The sequence below is a fragment of the Bicyclus anynana genome, chromosome 12 (assembly GCF_947172395.1).
Source record: "Bicyclus anynana chromosome 12, ilBicAnyn1.1, whole genome shotgun sequence".
NCBI lineage: Eukaryota > Metazoa > Arthropoda > Insecta > Lepidoptera > Nymphalidae > Bicyclus > Bicyclus anynana.
The window spans coordinates 1,309,016-1,325,807 of NC_069094.1; the positions used below are offsets into that span (position 1 = coordinate 1,309,016).

Genomic DNA, 16,792 nt, shown 5'->3' on the forward strand with positions numbered 1-16,792 from the left:
CTTAGTTGGGCTATGAATCATTAAAAGATTTTTTTTATTTCTTTAAAAGTTAGCCCTTGACTACAATTTCACCTGATGGTAAGTGATGATGCAATCTAAGACGAAAGCGGGCTTACTTGGGTTAAGAGGATGATGAAAATCCGCACATTTTTCGGTTTCTACACGACATCGTACCGGAACGCTAAATCCCTTGGCGGTACGTCTTAGTCTTAGTTAAGTTAAGAGTCCAATTACATGGTTTACCTGAGAACTAACGGACTAATAAATTAGATTATAAGTATTAAGAAACGTAACATTTGAAGTGTGAGTTGTTTGGTGTTGTGAAAATACACCTAACTCGACTCCGCGTCAAAGTTAATCGTGTTTGGAGCATGTTTCCAGTCCGCGGAACCCACAATTTAATTATAGTAATTGCAATTAAATATGTACTCTATTTATAAAATATTAAGGTCGTATATCAAAGAGTTTCGAGCACTGCAGTGGGTCGAGTGTGACGCAATGCATCAGGTTTGCCTCGGCTTGGTTTCTGAAAGCTGATTTGAATGAAAAAGAGCAACTAACACCTCGGCATGGCTCGCTTACGTACAATAGCACTGGCTCTTACACTATAAACGCTTGGTACAACAAATTCTGTGTACTATATATTAGAAATCAAATTTAATTTAGAAAATTTAGAGTTCCTTATGTGTTTAGAAATATTTAGAAATAATGCAGAGCAGAAGCCCCGGCAGCAGTCGGTGATTTAATCCACGTAGTTCCCGTTCCCGTGGGAATTTGGAGATAACATAAGGACTTTTGACGGCCTCCGTGGCGCAGTGGTATGTGCGGTGGATTTACAAGACGGAGGTCCTGGGTTCGATCCCCGGCTGGGCAGATTGATCTTAATTTGTCCAGGTCTGGCTGGTGGAAGGGTTCGGCCGTGGCTAGTTACCACCCTACCGGCAAAGACGTACCGCCAAGCGATTTAGCGTTCCGGAACGATGCCGTGTAGAAACCGAATGGGGTGTGGATTTTCATCCTCCTCCGAACAAGTTAGCCCGCTTCCATCTTAAACTGCATCATCACTTACCATCAGGTGAGATTGTAGTCAAGGGCTAACTTGTAAATAATAAAAAAAAAAAAAAACTTATGTTACTCGGTGAAGATATAGCTTTCTAATGGTGAAGAAATTTCTATATTAAATTCAAATGTCTACCAAGTTGATTATAGCGATTTACTCTCAAGCCTTTTTGTCATTTATATTATAGTAATAATTTGCTTTTTATAGAATCTGTGAACTATAAAATATATAATATTATGTTGCATTGAAATTTTTTTATTTTCATTTTTATAAAAAAGAAATAAGTATTTAAAATAAAATAAATAGTTCAGTAATTTTAGGCATTTTAAACCCCAATCTGGGGAAAAATTCCTAGTGAGCTGAATTTTTTTATACACCTTTATTACGGTTTTATATGAAGATGTGAAAAATAAACATCGATATCGTGCCAGCTAAAAAAGACAAAGGTCAAAAGGTCACGATAAACAGTTTTTCGAAAATATTTCGCGACCTATTGCTCGGAGGTCAATAGAGGTCATTATCAAAATTGTATACAAAAATCTAACTCTTAATTAATCCTTGTAGGTATATTTGAGTCGTGACAGCCCAGAGGATAACCTCTGCCTCCGATTCCAGAGGGTGTGGATTCGAATACGGTCCGAGTCATGCACCTCTAAGTTTTCAGTTGTGTGCATCTTAAGAAATCAAATGTCACGTGTCTCAAACGGCGAAGGAAAACATCTTGAGGATACCTGCATATCAGAGAATTTCCTTAATTTTCTGCGTGAGTGAAGTCTGGCCAAGTGCGGAAAAGGCCCAGAAGAAAAAAAGAAGAAGAAGTCTGCCAATTCGCATTGGGCCAGCATGGTGGACTATTGATCTAACCCCTCTTATTCTGAGAGGAGACTCGAGCTTAGCAGTAAGACGAATATGGGTTGATAACTCAGACCAATTATTGTATATGACCTGCCTCGCTAGACGTTACTTTTCTGTCAAAGTATATGATCAACGATCTAATGCAATTATACAAACTGTCTCTATAGTATCGATGTTAAATAGTTGTAATCGTGTTCGTCGGTTAAAGAGCTCCGTGAAAATACCTTTTTGTGTAATTGAATTGTGTAAAAAACGGGCAAAAATTTCTGGTTTAGTATAAGATACCAAATCTAAGCTCGTTTTCTTTAGAAAATGACAGACAATTTTGTTCGTGACTATGAGTGCGATACAGGACCTTCTATAATTGGTCTGAGGTTGGTAACGATAACGATATAATATTCGTTAAAGTTACGAGTAGTCTTAACAATTCATAATATTTAGTTCAAAACATTTAGTTCTCAATGCAGTTAAAAACTATTAATTCATAGTAAACATTGCGTACTAACTTATACAGGCGTTATAACACTGTTATTGATTCAATATAGAACGTTCATTTTATGAGAGCTGGAATTATGTCGGCCTCCTAGTATAGGTAAGTATGGAATGTGGACCTTTTTTTTCAAGGGTTTCAATCATTAACTAGGGGATGTGCATTTTCACAAATCCCGCGGGTAACATGGACGTTATTATACACCTTCTACCTACTACCACTATAAACCTTCCTCTTCAATCACCCGATATATTAAAAAAACCCGCATCAAAATCCGTTGCGTAGTTTTAAAGATTTAAGCATACATAGGGACAGACAGACTTTGTTTTATAATATGTAGTGATAAGGTAGTTGACATAAATCAAATTTAATTTAGACAATATTAAAAGGATTAAACGTCAAACTACAGTTTACATTTTTTTTTATTCTTTCCCGTAGGAAAAAGGCAAAGGTATTACACCGTACAACCACTACAGTTTAGGTACAGTGTATTTACAGTTGTTTAATTGTTTTTAACCAAAAAGTTTACCCCACATTTTAGTTTTTCAGTTAGTTTTTGGTCAGTTTAAATAAAGCATGATTATATGTATATTTGGAACCCTCTTCACGCGAGTGTAACTCACACTTGTCCTATTTTTTGTTGAACAAATGTTTTCAGCGGAAACACAAGCATCGGATAAACTTCGTTTGGACTATGATGGATTCGAGAAGCGTAAAGTTCGACTGTACATCAATCATAGAGATACGTTAACTTTTTGAGTTGTGGATATAAATTAGTTTTATTTTAAACTAGCTGAGATGACTTAATATAACTTTTTTGAACGTTAGCTTAAAGGACAATGGTCTGGTGTTTGTTGATAGAATTCATAAGCGTCTACTAATTTAAACTATTACAGATTGTAGTAAATAATTTATTTAATTTTTTAAAACAGAGCAAAAGGTCTAATTAAGTCCAAAAACTAAAATATATTCACATCAATTACATTTAAATAATTGAGTATGGCAACCATACTATTTATACGAATATTGCATATATCGGACAACTAGGGACGAGCACGATACCGAAAAGCCAGTATCGAATCGAATAAAATAACGTCATTGAACGTATTCAATGACAGTTTAATTTCAGTAGAACAAACATATAAACTAATATTTATGACGAATTAATATAATTATTTTGAAATATATATAAAATATTTTGATTTTCAAACAAGTAATAGTAATTAATTTAAATGCAATAGGCGCACCTATTTAATTTAAATTACTTATTTCTAATCATAACAAAATACTGCTAAAGTTCACCCTTACTTGGCGGCATTTTACATTTAAGTAATAAAATAACCAAAATGTAACAGTCAAACATGTTAATAACAATTATTAACAACAGTAAGCCATATGATATATTTTAATAATCAAAGGAAAGCAACAAGTGTTTACAAACGTATTTATTGTTTAAGTATGTTCGACATGATTTTACATAAAGGTAAAACGAAAGTAAAAATAGTAAGTAATTTCCTGAAGATTACTTATTGATTACAAAAATAACAGTGTCGAAAGGAAATCGATAATCATTAATCGATACTATAAAGTATCGATACTTTTACATGTTCCTATGACAAGTCATGCACTAACAATTCAACTGTGAACTGTCAGTCAGTTGTCACATCGCGTCGTAATTTCGTTGTTTGCGTACTTAAGCGTCTTGTAAATCTTGTTGCATTTTTCCGATACTTATCAAATGATTTTCTGTACCTACATTCTTTTTTAACGACCGCTTATGTTTATGGACACCGATTCTCCCGCTAAACTACTGACTTAAAACATTATTGTATTAAATTCCACGTTAGTTTTTAGATTTAATTAGGAAGGTTCATTTTTATAAAGTATGTATATTATCCATGCCTAAGAGAAAAATGGGGATCAAACCTACTTTTTATGTTCTTCGATCGAACCCAAATACCCGGCTTCATAATCAAGGAATAATTAAGACTTTAATTTAAAAAGTAGGTCTCTATTCGTTGTTGACAAAACAAAACCTCTAAAACTTCAAACATAAATATCTCGAATTCCAGACTTCACATAATATTAAACCATAAGAATAAATTGTTAAGAAAATAATTATCTATTATTTTATATTTTTTTCATTCATAGACGCTTAAAAAATATGTCAGCAAAAATTTGTTTGGAAATAGACCATTGTCCTTTACGAATTTCTGATTGTTTTCAGTATGAAAATTTTGAGGAGTTAAAAATAGTAAAGAAATCTAGGTTCTGATCACCTTTTTATCACACTAATATTATAAAGGCGAAAGTTTGTGTGTAAGTGTGTAAGTGTGTAAGTATGTTTGTTCCACTTTTATGCTGCGGTTACTGAAGCGATTTGGCTAAAATTTGGAATGGAAATAGATTTTATTCTGAATTAACACATAGGCTACTTTTCATCCCGGAAAAAACCATGGTTCCCACGGGATTTGTGAAAAATTTAATTCCACGCGGACGAAGTCGCAGACGTCCGCTAGTAGTAGATAATAGGGATGATGACTACGTTTGAATATATAGATTTTTATGATACATTCGGGTAAATAAGGTCAATGTCAACTAATTTATACATAAAAAGCAAAGATTGACTGGATATTTACAAAATAAATAAGATTAAAAAATTTTAAAATCTTTTAAAAATCTTTTATCGTAATTAGATGAAAATTCATACAGTTTTAGGTTCCTTACATTAAATGTGACATTTTTCAATACCTGAACTATAAACATAAACGCACAAATAACAAAGATATTAGTAATTTTGTTTGAACGCCCATACAAACCTAACGATCAGCGAGCCAACGACGTCACTAAATCGTGCCATTTTGTATGGAGCGTTTCTCAGGGATCCGCGGCAGCGCCGCAAATCTGACCCTTTAAATTCCTGTAGCTCCGAAAGTAATGATCGCAGATACCCTGTTACTTTTACAAAATTGCTTTGCTATTAGTATACTCTTAATCTATACTAATATTATAAAGAGGTAAAGTTTGTAAGTTTGTAAGTTTGTCACATTTTTTAAATGGGGTAATCTTCGGAACTACTGGTCCGGTTTTAAAAATTCTTTCACCAAAAGAATGCTACATTATCGGGGAGTGCTATAGGCTATATTTTATATTGGTATCATATATATTAGCCGAGTTATCACAGTTTTTGTCATACAGGTCGGACTAAAAACCTTTTAAACAGACTTATTCGCATGCGCTGTCTTAACCATTGTGTAAAATTGAAATTAATGTATAGAGACTTTATGTATCTTTAATAGTTCTACAAAAAAGTCCGCGACGCCATATATCTATCTTCTATATATTAGCAGATATAGTACCTTTTGTGTTTTGAAAATTATTAATTTTATATACTTAGGTTTACGTCATTATTTATACAACTAAACTTTAATCCTTATTAAAATAAATTATTTAATAATCACAAGGATATTATGGAGATAAGATTTGCCCTTTACAGTATGTTAATTACTTAAATAGTTTCAGAGATAATACAAAATTTCTAAAAGACGCAGAAATTCCGCTATATGACGCCCGGCGCTTTCATTTACGTAGTTCCCGTTCCCGTGTGAATATGGGGATCAAACATAGCCTATGACACTCGCAAATAAAGTAGCTTTCTATTGGTAAAACAATTTTCCAAATCGGTCCAGTAGATCCAGAGATTACCTCCTACAACCACACGAACATATGGTTTATATTATTAGCATATAAGTCTTTATTTCTCTTGGTCATACCACCACTCTCGAAGGACTGGACCGATTTTGCTAAGGGTAGGAGTAAGATAGAGAAGTTACAGGGTAGGGTAGGGTACGGGTAGGGAAGCGTAAGGGTAGTGTAGGGGTAGGGTAGGTTTAGGGCCGGGTTTAGGGTAGTGGTAGGGTAGAGGTACGGGTAGGATAGGGAAGTGGTAGGGTAGGGGTAGGATAGGCGTAAGATAGGGGTACGGGTGGGATAGTGGTAGGAAAGGGATAGGGTACGGGGAGGGTAGGGGTAGGATGGGGGTAGGGGTAGGGTAGGGTAGGGGTAGTAGTAAAGTTGACATCGAAATTTACGCGGACGAAGTCGCGGGCGTCCGCTAGTTTATATATAATTTAAAAACTGTCATCATCCCTATTGAGGGAACAAGCAAGATGGCCTATCTTGTGGCACCTGATTTCACTTATGGCAAATGATAATAAGTGATCTATCATCTATAAATAAAACATACATACAGCCGAACGTAGAACCTGCTCCTTTTTGGAAGTCGGTTAATAATTATGAATGTTATTTAAACGGGTACATACCACGATAGAACGACGAGATTTTTATTATTATTATATTATATCGTGGTATGTACCCGTTTAAATAAAATTCATAATGAACAACCACGAAATAAGTTTAAAATCATCGGTTAATAATATTGTAATGAGGTAAAGTTTGTGGTACTGCAGTGGGTAATTTCTGGATCTACTAAACCGATTTTGAAAATTCTTTAACCACTAGAAAGCCACGTTATTTGTGAGTGTCATAGGCTATATTTTATCCCCGTATTCTCACGGAAACGGGAACTACGCGGGCGAAACTGCGAGGCGTCGACTATAAACAAAGCAACTTCGCAAAGCATGCAAGAAGAAGGAAAATAATTTGTTCTACAGTACAAAAAACATCGATCGAAGGGATCTTCCACCTTCCTCATCCAGCTCATCCAACCACTTGCCTCTACCTTCTTAAGGTCATCGCGCTATCGAGCTGGATGGTTGAAATAGGTATAAAGTTCTTGGTCGACCGCGTAGCCGGTCTAGACTTTACAGCTTTTAATCTATACTAATATTATAAAGCTTCAGAGTTTGTTTGTTTATTTGTTTGATTGATTGAACGCGCTAGTCTCAAGAACTAGTGGTCCGATTTGAAAAATTCTTTCAGTGTTAAATAGCCCATTTATCGAGGAAAGTAATAGGTTATATATTATCCCCGTATTCCTACGAGAACGGGAACCACGCGGGTGAAACCGCGTGGCGTCAGCTAGTGATTTGATAAAATTACGCGCAGGATATTTTTATTCTTTGTAATTCTGACACGGTAATCTCGGAGAAATTAGTGTGTATACTTGTCATTCTGAGAGGAGACTCGAGCTCTACAGTGAGCCGAATATGGGTTGATGACGAGCGAACTTATCAATAATAACAAATACCATAAAATTCATTTATTTCACAAGCACTTTTAAAACGCTCATCTGGTTTATTTGTTAATTCGACCACAGAAAACACATGATTCGACTATTAATTGTGAGATTCTACTGAGAAAAGAGCCGGAAAGATTCTAAGCACTTGAAGAAAAAATCGTAGATTGAAATGAAATGAAAATTTATTGTTTTATCAAGTTTACATAGCTGATTGGGCTGGGACCTTCTATTAAGTACTAGACCTGTATCAGAAAGCCCCGAGTAGATTAGACTCGATCGAAAAATAAATTTTGATTAAACATTGCCTTAACTTTGGATTTAGCGTTTTGGCCGATCTCACCTTCTAGGTTCAGGGTAGCATATTATGAATTGAACGATCGGTGCGTATTGTTAAAGTTACAACATTGACAATTAAAAGCAAGCAGACAGACAAGTCACAAGACAGACAACCACAAAATAGGAATTAGGACAAGAGGGCCAAGTCTTTGAGACACGGCAACATTGGGGGTTACTTTGTATGAAAACCTTTACCGAAGAACAACAAATTATAGGCTTTGAATTACTAGAGTTTACCTACCTCTTAAAAGTTAGTAAGTATTGCATAACTTGATGATTATAATTTTAAAAAATATCATTTAATAGCGTACTTACCGTCTCCTGCCAAAGTTACGCAAGCCCTTCCGGTATACACCTCATGTCACAACACTAAACTAAGCTAACTATCGACTATCCCAGAGCATTCAATAAATAACACTTATTGTAATCGAATATCGAATCAATTAAATAATACACACATCACATCACTATGTTAGTCCGGTCTGAACAATCAAATCAAATTGAAATTGCAATTAATATTGTTTATATATTTATTTATTTTAGTAATATTTGTATGGTTTGTTTAAAGTTTTTTTTATTTCGTCAGTTTTGAAGGGTTTATTTAGTGATAAAAAGTACGAAATGTATATTTTCATGGGGTGTGTGGAACTCGGCACGTTGTCTGGCTGTCGAGGCGGTGTCGTGTGCTCGGACGGCGCATGCGTGGGTGGAGCCCCCCGCACAGGGAGGGATTAGGGGTTGAAGGATTTATTAAAATAAAAAAACGTATGAGATAACCCAGTGGATATGACCACTGCCTCCGATTCCGGAGGGTGTGGGTTCGAATCTGATCCGGGGCATGCATCAACATTTCAGTTGTGTGCATTTTAAGAAATCAAATATCACGTGTCTGAAACGGTGAAGGGAAAACATCGTGAGGAAACCTGCATACCTGAGAATTTTCTTAATTCTCTGCGTGTGTGTCTGCCAATCCGCATTGGGCCAGCGTGGTGGACTATTGGCCTAATCCCTCTCATTCTGAGAGGAGACTCGAGCTCTGCAGAGAGCCGAATATGGGTTGATTATGATAATGATGATGAACATTACAAGACGCCCGCGACTTCGCACGTGTGGAATACAGTTTATCTAAAGTCCTATGTGTTAATCTAGGGTAAAATTTCCATTCCAAATTTTGCTAATTGTTTTAGTAGCTGCAGTCTAAAGGAGTAGTGTATAACACACACTGTCGCCTATAATATAAGTGTGACTAGAGGAGGCAACCGTGGTATAAACAGTATAGTTTCCGTGCTTGTGGGGATAAAATAAAGAATATGTTACTCTCTAATAATGTAACATTCTTGTTCGCGCTCGCGCTCTGTGTTGGTGTCACTCAAAATTCTCTGTCTAACTGACATTAAATGTATTATGGGTCTGTGAAGTTGTGAAGTATTAATCTGTGCCCGCGCGATTCTGTCTTGTCATTTCGGTGCACGCGTCGTATTTCATTGTCAAATTTTTTCATTAAAAATGTCTGCCTCTACTTACCAAAAAATGAAAAAAGAAAAAATTATTACAACTGCTGCAAAAATCAAAGTTGCTTTTATTAATCAACGCTGCCACAAAGTCATTAACATTCTATTAGCGAAATATTTTTTAAATTGGTTTAGTGGTTTAGGCGTGTAACAAACTACACACATACATTATAATTATGTTTCAAAAATATTTTTTAGGTGTGGCTCACAAACAAATTACAGGAAATTTAAAAAATAAACATTTACAATTTTCTGAGTAAACACATATTTGACTTAATTGTTTTAACCTATTAATAAATATAAAATAAATTAAATGATAATCTATTACTGAATATAAAAGACAGAGCTTAACTGTTTAGCTAATTATCAACAAAAGGCAATTAAATAATTATCTAACTTATATTGTACTCTAAAAACTAATCCGTTCGTTTTCACTCGGCTGGTAAAAAATATTCGTATAAAATCATCATCATCATTATTAACCCATATTCGGCTCACTGCTGAGCTCGAGTCTCCTCTCAGAAAAATATAATTCGTATAAAATAGGTACTCAACTACTGATACATAAAGCTACTATTAAGCTACTGATAGATAAAGTCAATAGGTAGTTCACTAATGATAAATAAAATGCAGAAATATTATTTAATTATTTTTTTGTTTTAATTTAATTTTAATTAGAATTGTCTTTTATCTCTTCCTTAAATTCAAAAATCATTATAATATTACAGCTAATTTGAAATTAGATAACAAGTTGCACAAATTAATAATGAAACATTATTAATTTGTGGGATTTTTTTGTAATTTGTGATTATTACATAGCAAATAATTACATCTTAAGTGGTAGCAAATATTATATAAAATAATGAATGGAATATGGTAAATTATTCTAGTCCATAGTAATGACCACATAGTCCACCCCTGTTGACCTGAGTTGGATTATAAGGAGGTTACATAAAGTAAAAGAGTTTTTCCAAATCCGTCCCATTACATAAACTACAAAGCCTATACACGCTACGAGTGGAGCCGACAAGCGCCGAGGTCGGTCGAACCAACCTGTGTGAGACACTTGACCACTGTCTCTTGACCCCCCGCACCCCGCGCTGACGTGTCTTGTTAGACCGAAAAGACGTCCACCGCTCCTGATTCGGATCTCAGGATAAAATGGGTTCGCTGCTACTGGGCATGCGCTAAGGCATCGATGGGAAAGGTTATGAAGACGTGTGTTTTTAATTGTTGGTGTTTTGTTTCGCAGCTGGGAAACCGCTTAGGAGTATTAAAAAAATATCCGACTGCTAAAGGAGGGTACTGTTTTATATGTGTCATAAACGATCTTATATTTCCTCTTTGTGTGTCGTCTTTTGTAGCTGTTGTCAGATAAAAGTGTTTCTAAGTAAACAGTTTTCTGGAAGATTCTCTAATATACGTGGGATCTCGCGTTTTTAAGTATTTTGACGATTGTAGATTCCTGTTTATAATTATAAATAACTAAACTTTAAATAAAATATTTGTGCAAGGCCCTCCAGGTGCAACAAAATTTTGAAGGTTGAATTTCCCTTTCCTTAGGCTGGTATTGCTGCAAAAACAAAAAGAAATCCATTACAATTAAGTTTTCTACATCAATTACTTAATTATTGTATTAAATAAAGTAGAGCATGAAAAGGTCCATAACTTGATATCTAGGACAAAATTTATAAAATGCACTCTATTTTATGCAAACGTTATATAAAATAACGTTTGCATAAAATAAAATCTACAATTTTAATTTCGTTATGAACGGAAGAATACCTGAAGAACGAAATGCGTATTTTGAGATGAATGTGTGATGTGACAAGAATGGATAAAATGAGGAATGAGTATATAAAGGAAGTCTGAACGTGGCGCCAGTGAGAAAAAAGTTGAGGAGTAGGAGCTTAGCTTGGTACCATGTAATACAAAGGGATAAAAGAAGAATGTTGAAATTGCAAGTGGTAGAACACAAGAGGAGAGGAAGGCCAAAGAAAAAATGGTTACCCCAACCATTTTCTGTGAAAGAGGACATGAGGACACGGAGTAGAAGATAAGTTGACGAATGATAGAAACGAATAGAAGATTGACATATTTTGCTGAGCCCATTTAAGTGGGATAAGGTAAAGGAGATGATTGATGATGAGTTTTTTTGATATGGGAGTAGATGAAAGATAATTAAAGCAGACTAACTCACTGTTATTTGACACGAAATTGAGATTCTATGTAACTAAATGTCATCCGGTGCCTACTGACAACCCTTCGTGGATATCATACAATAGATAGATGATTATAAGGTGATGATAAAGACTAAATTAGTGAATAGGCCAGCAGTTACTTACTATAGACACCAGATTGTAGCAGCGTTATTACCCACTTGTAAACAAAGACAGAAGCGATGGCAGTGGTCGCTACACTGACGACTGAGGCACCCACTATTATAGCTGTCTTTTTACCTTAAATTAATAGATAACAAACATTAATGACAATAGACCAATCATTATTTTATAGGTACTATAGATATGTTACGTGCCTGCAAAGTGATCCGATTTTTCTGTAGATCTATACAACTGACAATTCCAACTATTATTGTCATTTGTCATATTTCTCTCATTTCGAAGAATTATTTTCATATTAATTTAACTAAGAATTAACCCATGACAAATTATATACTAAAATCCTTCTTAAACCTTTCTTACTTCACTTCCTTTACTTTACTAAAGTTCACAATTATTATTCAAATTATTCCTATTTATTGGTGAAAATTTGCATGAAAATCTATAGTTTGTTACAGACAGACGTGGTAAAGGTCTTTGTTTTATAACATGTTGTTTAGATTCTCTTTACATTTTATTGAGAATAGTAAAATATAAGCAGTTACTATAAGTCAAATTTCAAAAATAATGAAATCATAATACCTTTATCTTCATTTTCTTGCGTCTCTTTATCAACGTCGGTATTTGTTACGTTTTGGCTATATGTAGATAATGTATCGTTCATCTGTGGACTATATTCTGTTGTTACTTCTTCGCCTGTTTTGTTGTTATTCATATGATTCAAGTCTTTTGTATTTGTTTCATTTCCTTCATTTTCTGTTTTGTTGACATATTTTTCTGTACTTCCTGTATTGTTAGCTTTTTCTGTACTTCCTGCATCTGGTGGATTATTTATAACATTAGTATGGTTATTCTACCCAAAGAAACTTTGGCTTTATTTGTCGAAGTAATTTGACATCACCGACACTTATGTGTGTGTAAATTGAAGTGACGTCAGTATAGCAGAAACGCGTTGTTGAACTAGTTAGAATGTAACAGAGAACATGTGACATGAGAACATGCTTAACAACAAACCGTTGCTTAAGAATCACATATAGGCGAATGATAATAATTTAAATATACGTTTATCTATTTCTGACGCTACTAGTATAAATATGTATTTCTGTTTATTGATTAATTAAAGTGGAGATTCAAAGTCTTTAACACAAACTTTTAATGCTATTTGATTATATTTGTCCAATCATGTCATGAAAGTCCTAAGTTCATCATCATCATCATCATCATCATCATCATCATCATCATCATCATCATCATCATCATCATCATCATCATCATCATCATCATCATCATTACCAGCCAATGGACGTCCATTGCTGGACATCCTCTTGTAAGGCTTTTAAACACCACAGTCTTACAACCGCAAGCATGTTCATAAAAAGGACTACAAAAAGGGCAATGGACAATACTTACAACTGGTACCGCAAGTAATAGCTGTTCACTTTATCGTTATTATAAATATCAATAGCAAATCCTTGTATACCTTTATTCTCCACATGTTCAGTTGTATCGGCAATATCTTTTTCTGTTACACCGAGACTGTTATTAGCCTTACTTTCGAGCTCCAATACAGTATTATTTTCTGTATTCAATTTAACGTCATTGCTAATTACAACTACAGGGATGACTTCGATCTCTTCGATTGTGTAATTCACTTTAAAACATAACTTTTTACATTTGAAGTCACTGGCGTAATAATCTTTGAGGTGGAATTTATCGAAAAGTTCACTATTTTGAAAATCACTGACATTTCTTTCAAGTGGGCGTATACATAAATCAGTTGTGTTGCCATTGTTTGTTGCATTGTTTATACTGAAAAAAAATACATTTATAAATATACATATAGCTACATTAAACATATATTTTATTAATAAATAATATTTGATTTTAAGTTTGCCATATCTTTTTGAATTTTCACTCAGAGTGCGGGTGGCTTTGATTTTTTCACTAATTGTTTTCAAGTTTTATTTTTGGACAGATTTTTTATTTTAAATACTTTTAGATTCACTTTGGCCTTTTTCCGCCCCATGGGCTGGCGGAAAAAGGCCAAAGTTAAGGCAGAAATAGGTCAGACACTTACCGGTATTGAACAATTAAGTCGCTTAAACTTTGTTTAAATTTATAAATTTCATTAGTACTTTCCGTTTCTCCACTATGTAGAACACTGTAAACCTGTGGCCAATTTGTATTTTATATTATTTTTTGTTTAAGTACACTATTATTGTTATTTAAATTCAGTTTTTAACAAACCTTACAACAGCCTGAATGTTTCCAGCATAAAAAGTCGCTTATGTATTGGTTCAGGGTAATCTATCTCTAGCCTTTGACGACCTCCGTGGCGCAGTAGTATGTGGACTTACAAGACGGTCCTGGGTTCGATCCCCGGCAGGCCCATTGAGGATTTCTTAATTGATCCAGGTATGGCTGGTGGAATTCTTCGGACGTGGCTAGTGACCACCCTAGCGACAAAGACTTACCGCCAAGCGATTTAGCGTTCCGGTACGATGTCGTGTAGAAACCGAAAGGTGTGTGGATTTTCATCTTCCTCCTAACAAGTTAGCCCGCTTCCATCATAGACTGTATCATCACTTACCATCAGGTGAGATTGTTGTCAAGGGCTAACTTGTAAAGAATAAAAAAAAAACACAGGATGACACTTTGTAGGACTTTCCTTGGATGCCCGGTTGTTGTTCTGTTGGTATCTTCTTGTAGATCAATTATAATTAATGTAGAATATTACAAAAGAACTCACCAAAAGAAACCACTTTATGCTATTCGAACACATTTTGTTTATTAATTGCGTGTTAATTTGACACGTTTTGTATTTAAGCAAACATTGTTCTACTGGTGGTATTTTCCTCGTTATTGACATGCGTAGATGTACTTAGAATGAAGACTCATTTATCCTGTAGTCAAGCCAGTTTACTAAATTATAAAGTAGGTATTTGAAACTACATGTGACTACATCCATGGAATTAGATTATTTGGCGAACACTTAAAAATACGTCACATAGAATAGATATTTAATAAATAACTTAAGAGAGAGCTAAAGTGGATATGTATTAGAAAGAAAGAAAGAAGAAACAGTAGTAGATTGTTATACAAGGGGCAAAAAAAACCATTTTAAACGAAGTATTTTTAGGGCACGAGCCGAATGCGAGGCCGCCTAAATAGAAACCGAATTTATAACGTGCTTAGCCCCGCGTATTACACAATTCTTTTCATTACGATTGTGAGAAAATAAATAGTTTAGTACAATATTCAATGATATATTTTATTTGAAAATTAAATGTAGGTATAAAATGCTACAACTTTGGATGTCAGGGGAGATGCTTTTACCCGGTAACTTAATTTCCGACTACTGTGAAGTTGAATAATGAGTATGAGGGGTAAACATGGGAGATAATTGTTTAAAAACACCTTAAGTGAATCCATTCGTTGTTGTTTTCTCCACTTTACCTAGGTAGGTATTTAAGTAAATGCGTCTCGACTATATTAGACTAGCATTATGCTACATGCAGGAGCATCTGACTTTCAGCTGGCACCCTGTTACGGTTATCCTTTTTAATTTTATTATTATAGAAGTCAATAATAATATGCCATTTTGTTTTTTTTTTTAGTTTCAAAAAGTTGAAAAGTATTTTAAGTATTGAGGTCACACCATCACATAAATTAAGAGTATTAATAAAAAAATCAAAAGTATTCAGCCCGGAATGGAATCGTTTATCTTATCGACTCAATTGAACAACAAATGTCCCAACTCTATTAAAGAAACATGCAATTTTGAACTCTATAACAGTATAGTGAATAATAAATTTCAGTGCAGCCATGTTTTAGATGCACCCTTCTGAAATAGCATGCGTTTCACAGGACAATGTGTGTCATTGATCTGAGATTGACAATTTGTTTTTTTTTGTAGCTTGATATAAACAAAGAACATCTGTTTTTAATTTGTGATTTGTTTTTTTTTAATTTGTGATTTGTTTTTTTTTTAATTTGCGCTTGAGTCGCAGTTATTGCTTATAGAAATATCCTTGTTTTTTTACCCTTCGACTCAAAGGGTAGGTAGGTAGGTATACCGGCGCACACCCTTTTTTTAATTCTCTACAAGTTAGCCCTTGACTATAATCTCACCTGATGGTAAGTGATGATGCAATCTAAGATGGAAGCGGGCTAACTTTTTAGGAGTAGGATGAAATCCACACTTCTTTCGGTTTCTACACGACATCGTACCGAAACTCTAAATCGCTTGGCGGTAAGTCTTTTGCCGATATGGTGGTAACTAGCCACGGCCGAAGCCTCCCATCAGCCAGACCTAGACCAATTAAGTAAACCTAAATTGGCCCAGCTGGGGATCGAACCCAGGACCTCCGTCTTGTAAATCCACCACGCATACCACTGCGCCACGGAGGCCGCCAAACTCCGCAAAACGACTTCCGCCGCAATCATAATCACCCGTGATAGCCCAGTGGATTTGACATTTAACTCCAATTTCAGAGAGTGTAGGTTTGAATCCAGTCCGGGGCACTTCCAACTTTTTTGAGAAGAGACCCGTGCTCAGCAATGAGCCAATAATGATGATGATGATGAAGTCTTCACTTACTCTAGAACACCAATACAGGGACTCCTGTGTGACACAATTGATACGTGTAATTAACAAGCAACTTAAAACGTTACGAATAAGTAACTATGACTCAAGTCGTTAAATGGATGGGTGAGTAAATTGGGTACGACTTTTGCTAATAACGTGACGTCTTAGAATACATTAGCTATTAAAGTTAGTTATTGTATTTAACACATGATAATTAAGTATAAAGAAACTTCGTTTATTATACCTCTGACATTCCAAAAACGGATTATGTCTTCCAGTAATTACTAAAAGCTTTCTTTAGGTAGCTTATTGATAATTATGCATGCTAACAGCGTACCCCCCACCCTTCATTTCAAATGAATTCTTATCGTATGCAATTAAAATACAATTTCAAGTCCTACGGTTGACGACGG

At 34.8% G+C, this 16,792-nt stretch overlaps 1 protein-coding gene across 2 annotated transcripts in view; it reads right to left on the reverse strand.

Annotated features, from left to right (window-relative positions):
• The window catches only part of LOC112052644 (uncharacterized), a 58,921-nt gene extending 44,226 nt beyond the window's left edge, over positions 1 to 14,695 (reverse strand). Inside the window, exons 1-6 of one of the 2 annotated variants that reach the window (XM_052884527.1) lie at positions 14,541 to 14,695; positions 13,869 to 13,960; positions 13,272 to 13,600; positions 12,374 to 12,610; positions 11,798 to 11,911; positions 8,257 to 11,025 (exon numbers count right to left, since the gene is read on the reverse strand). The gene's annotated coding sequence lies outside the window, so the exon portion shown is untranslated. Of the gene's footprint in view, positions 1 to 8,256; positions 11,026 to 11,797; positions 11,912 to 12,373; positions 12,611 to 13,201; positions 13,601 to 13,868; positions 13,961 to 14,540 lie in introns of both variants that reach the window. The other variant, XM_052884529.1, reaches the window with a different exon arrangement.
• Positions 14,696 to 16,792: the final 2,097 nt, after the last annotated feature.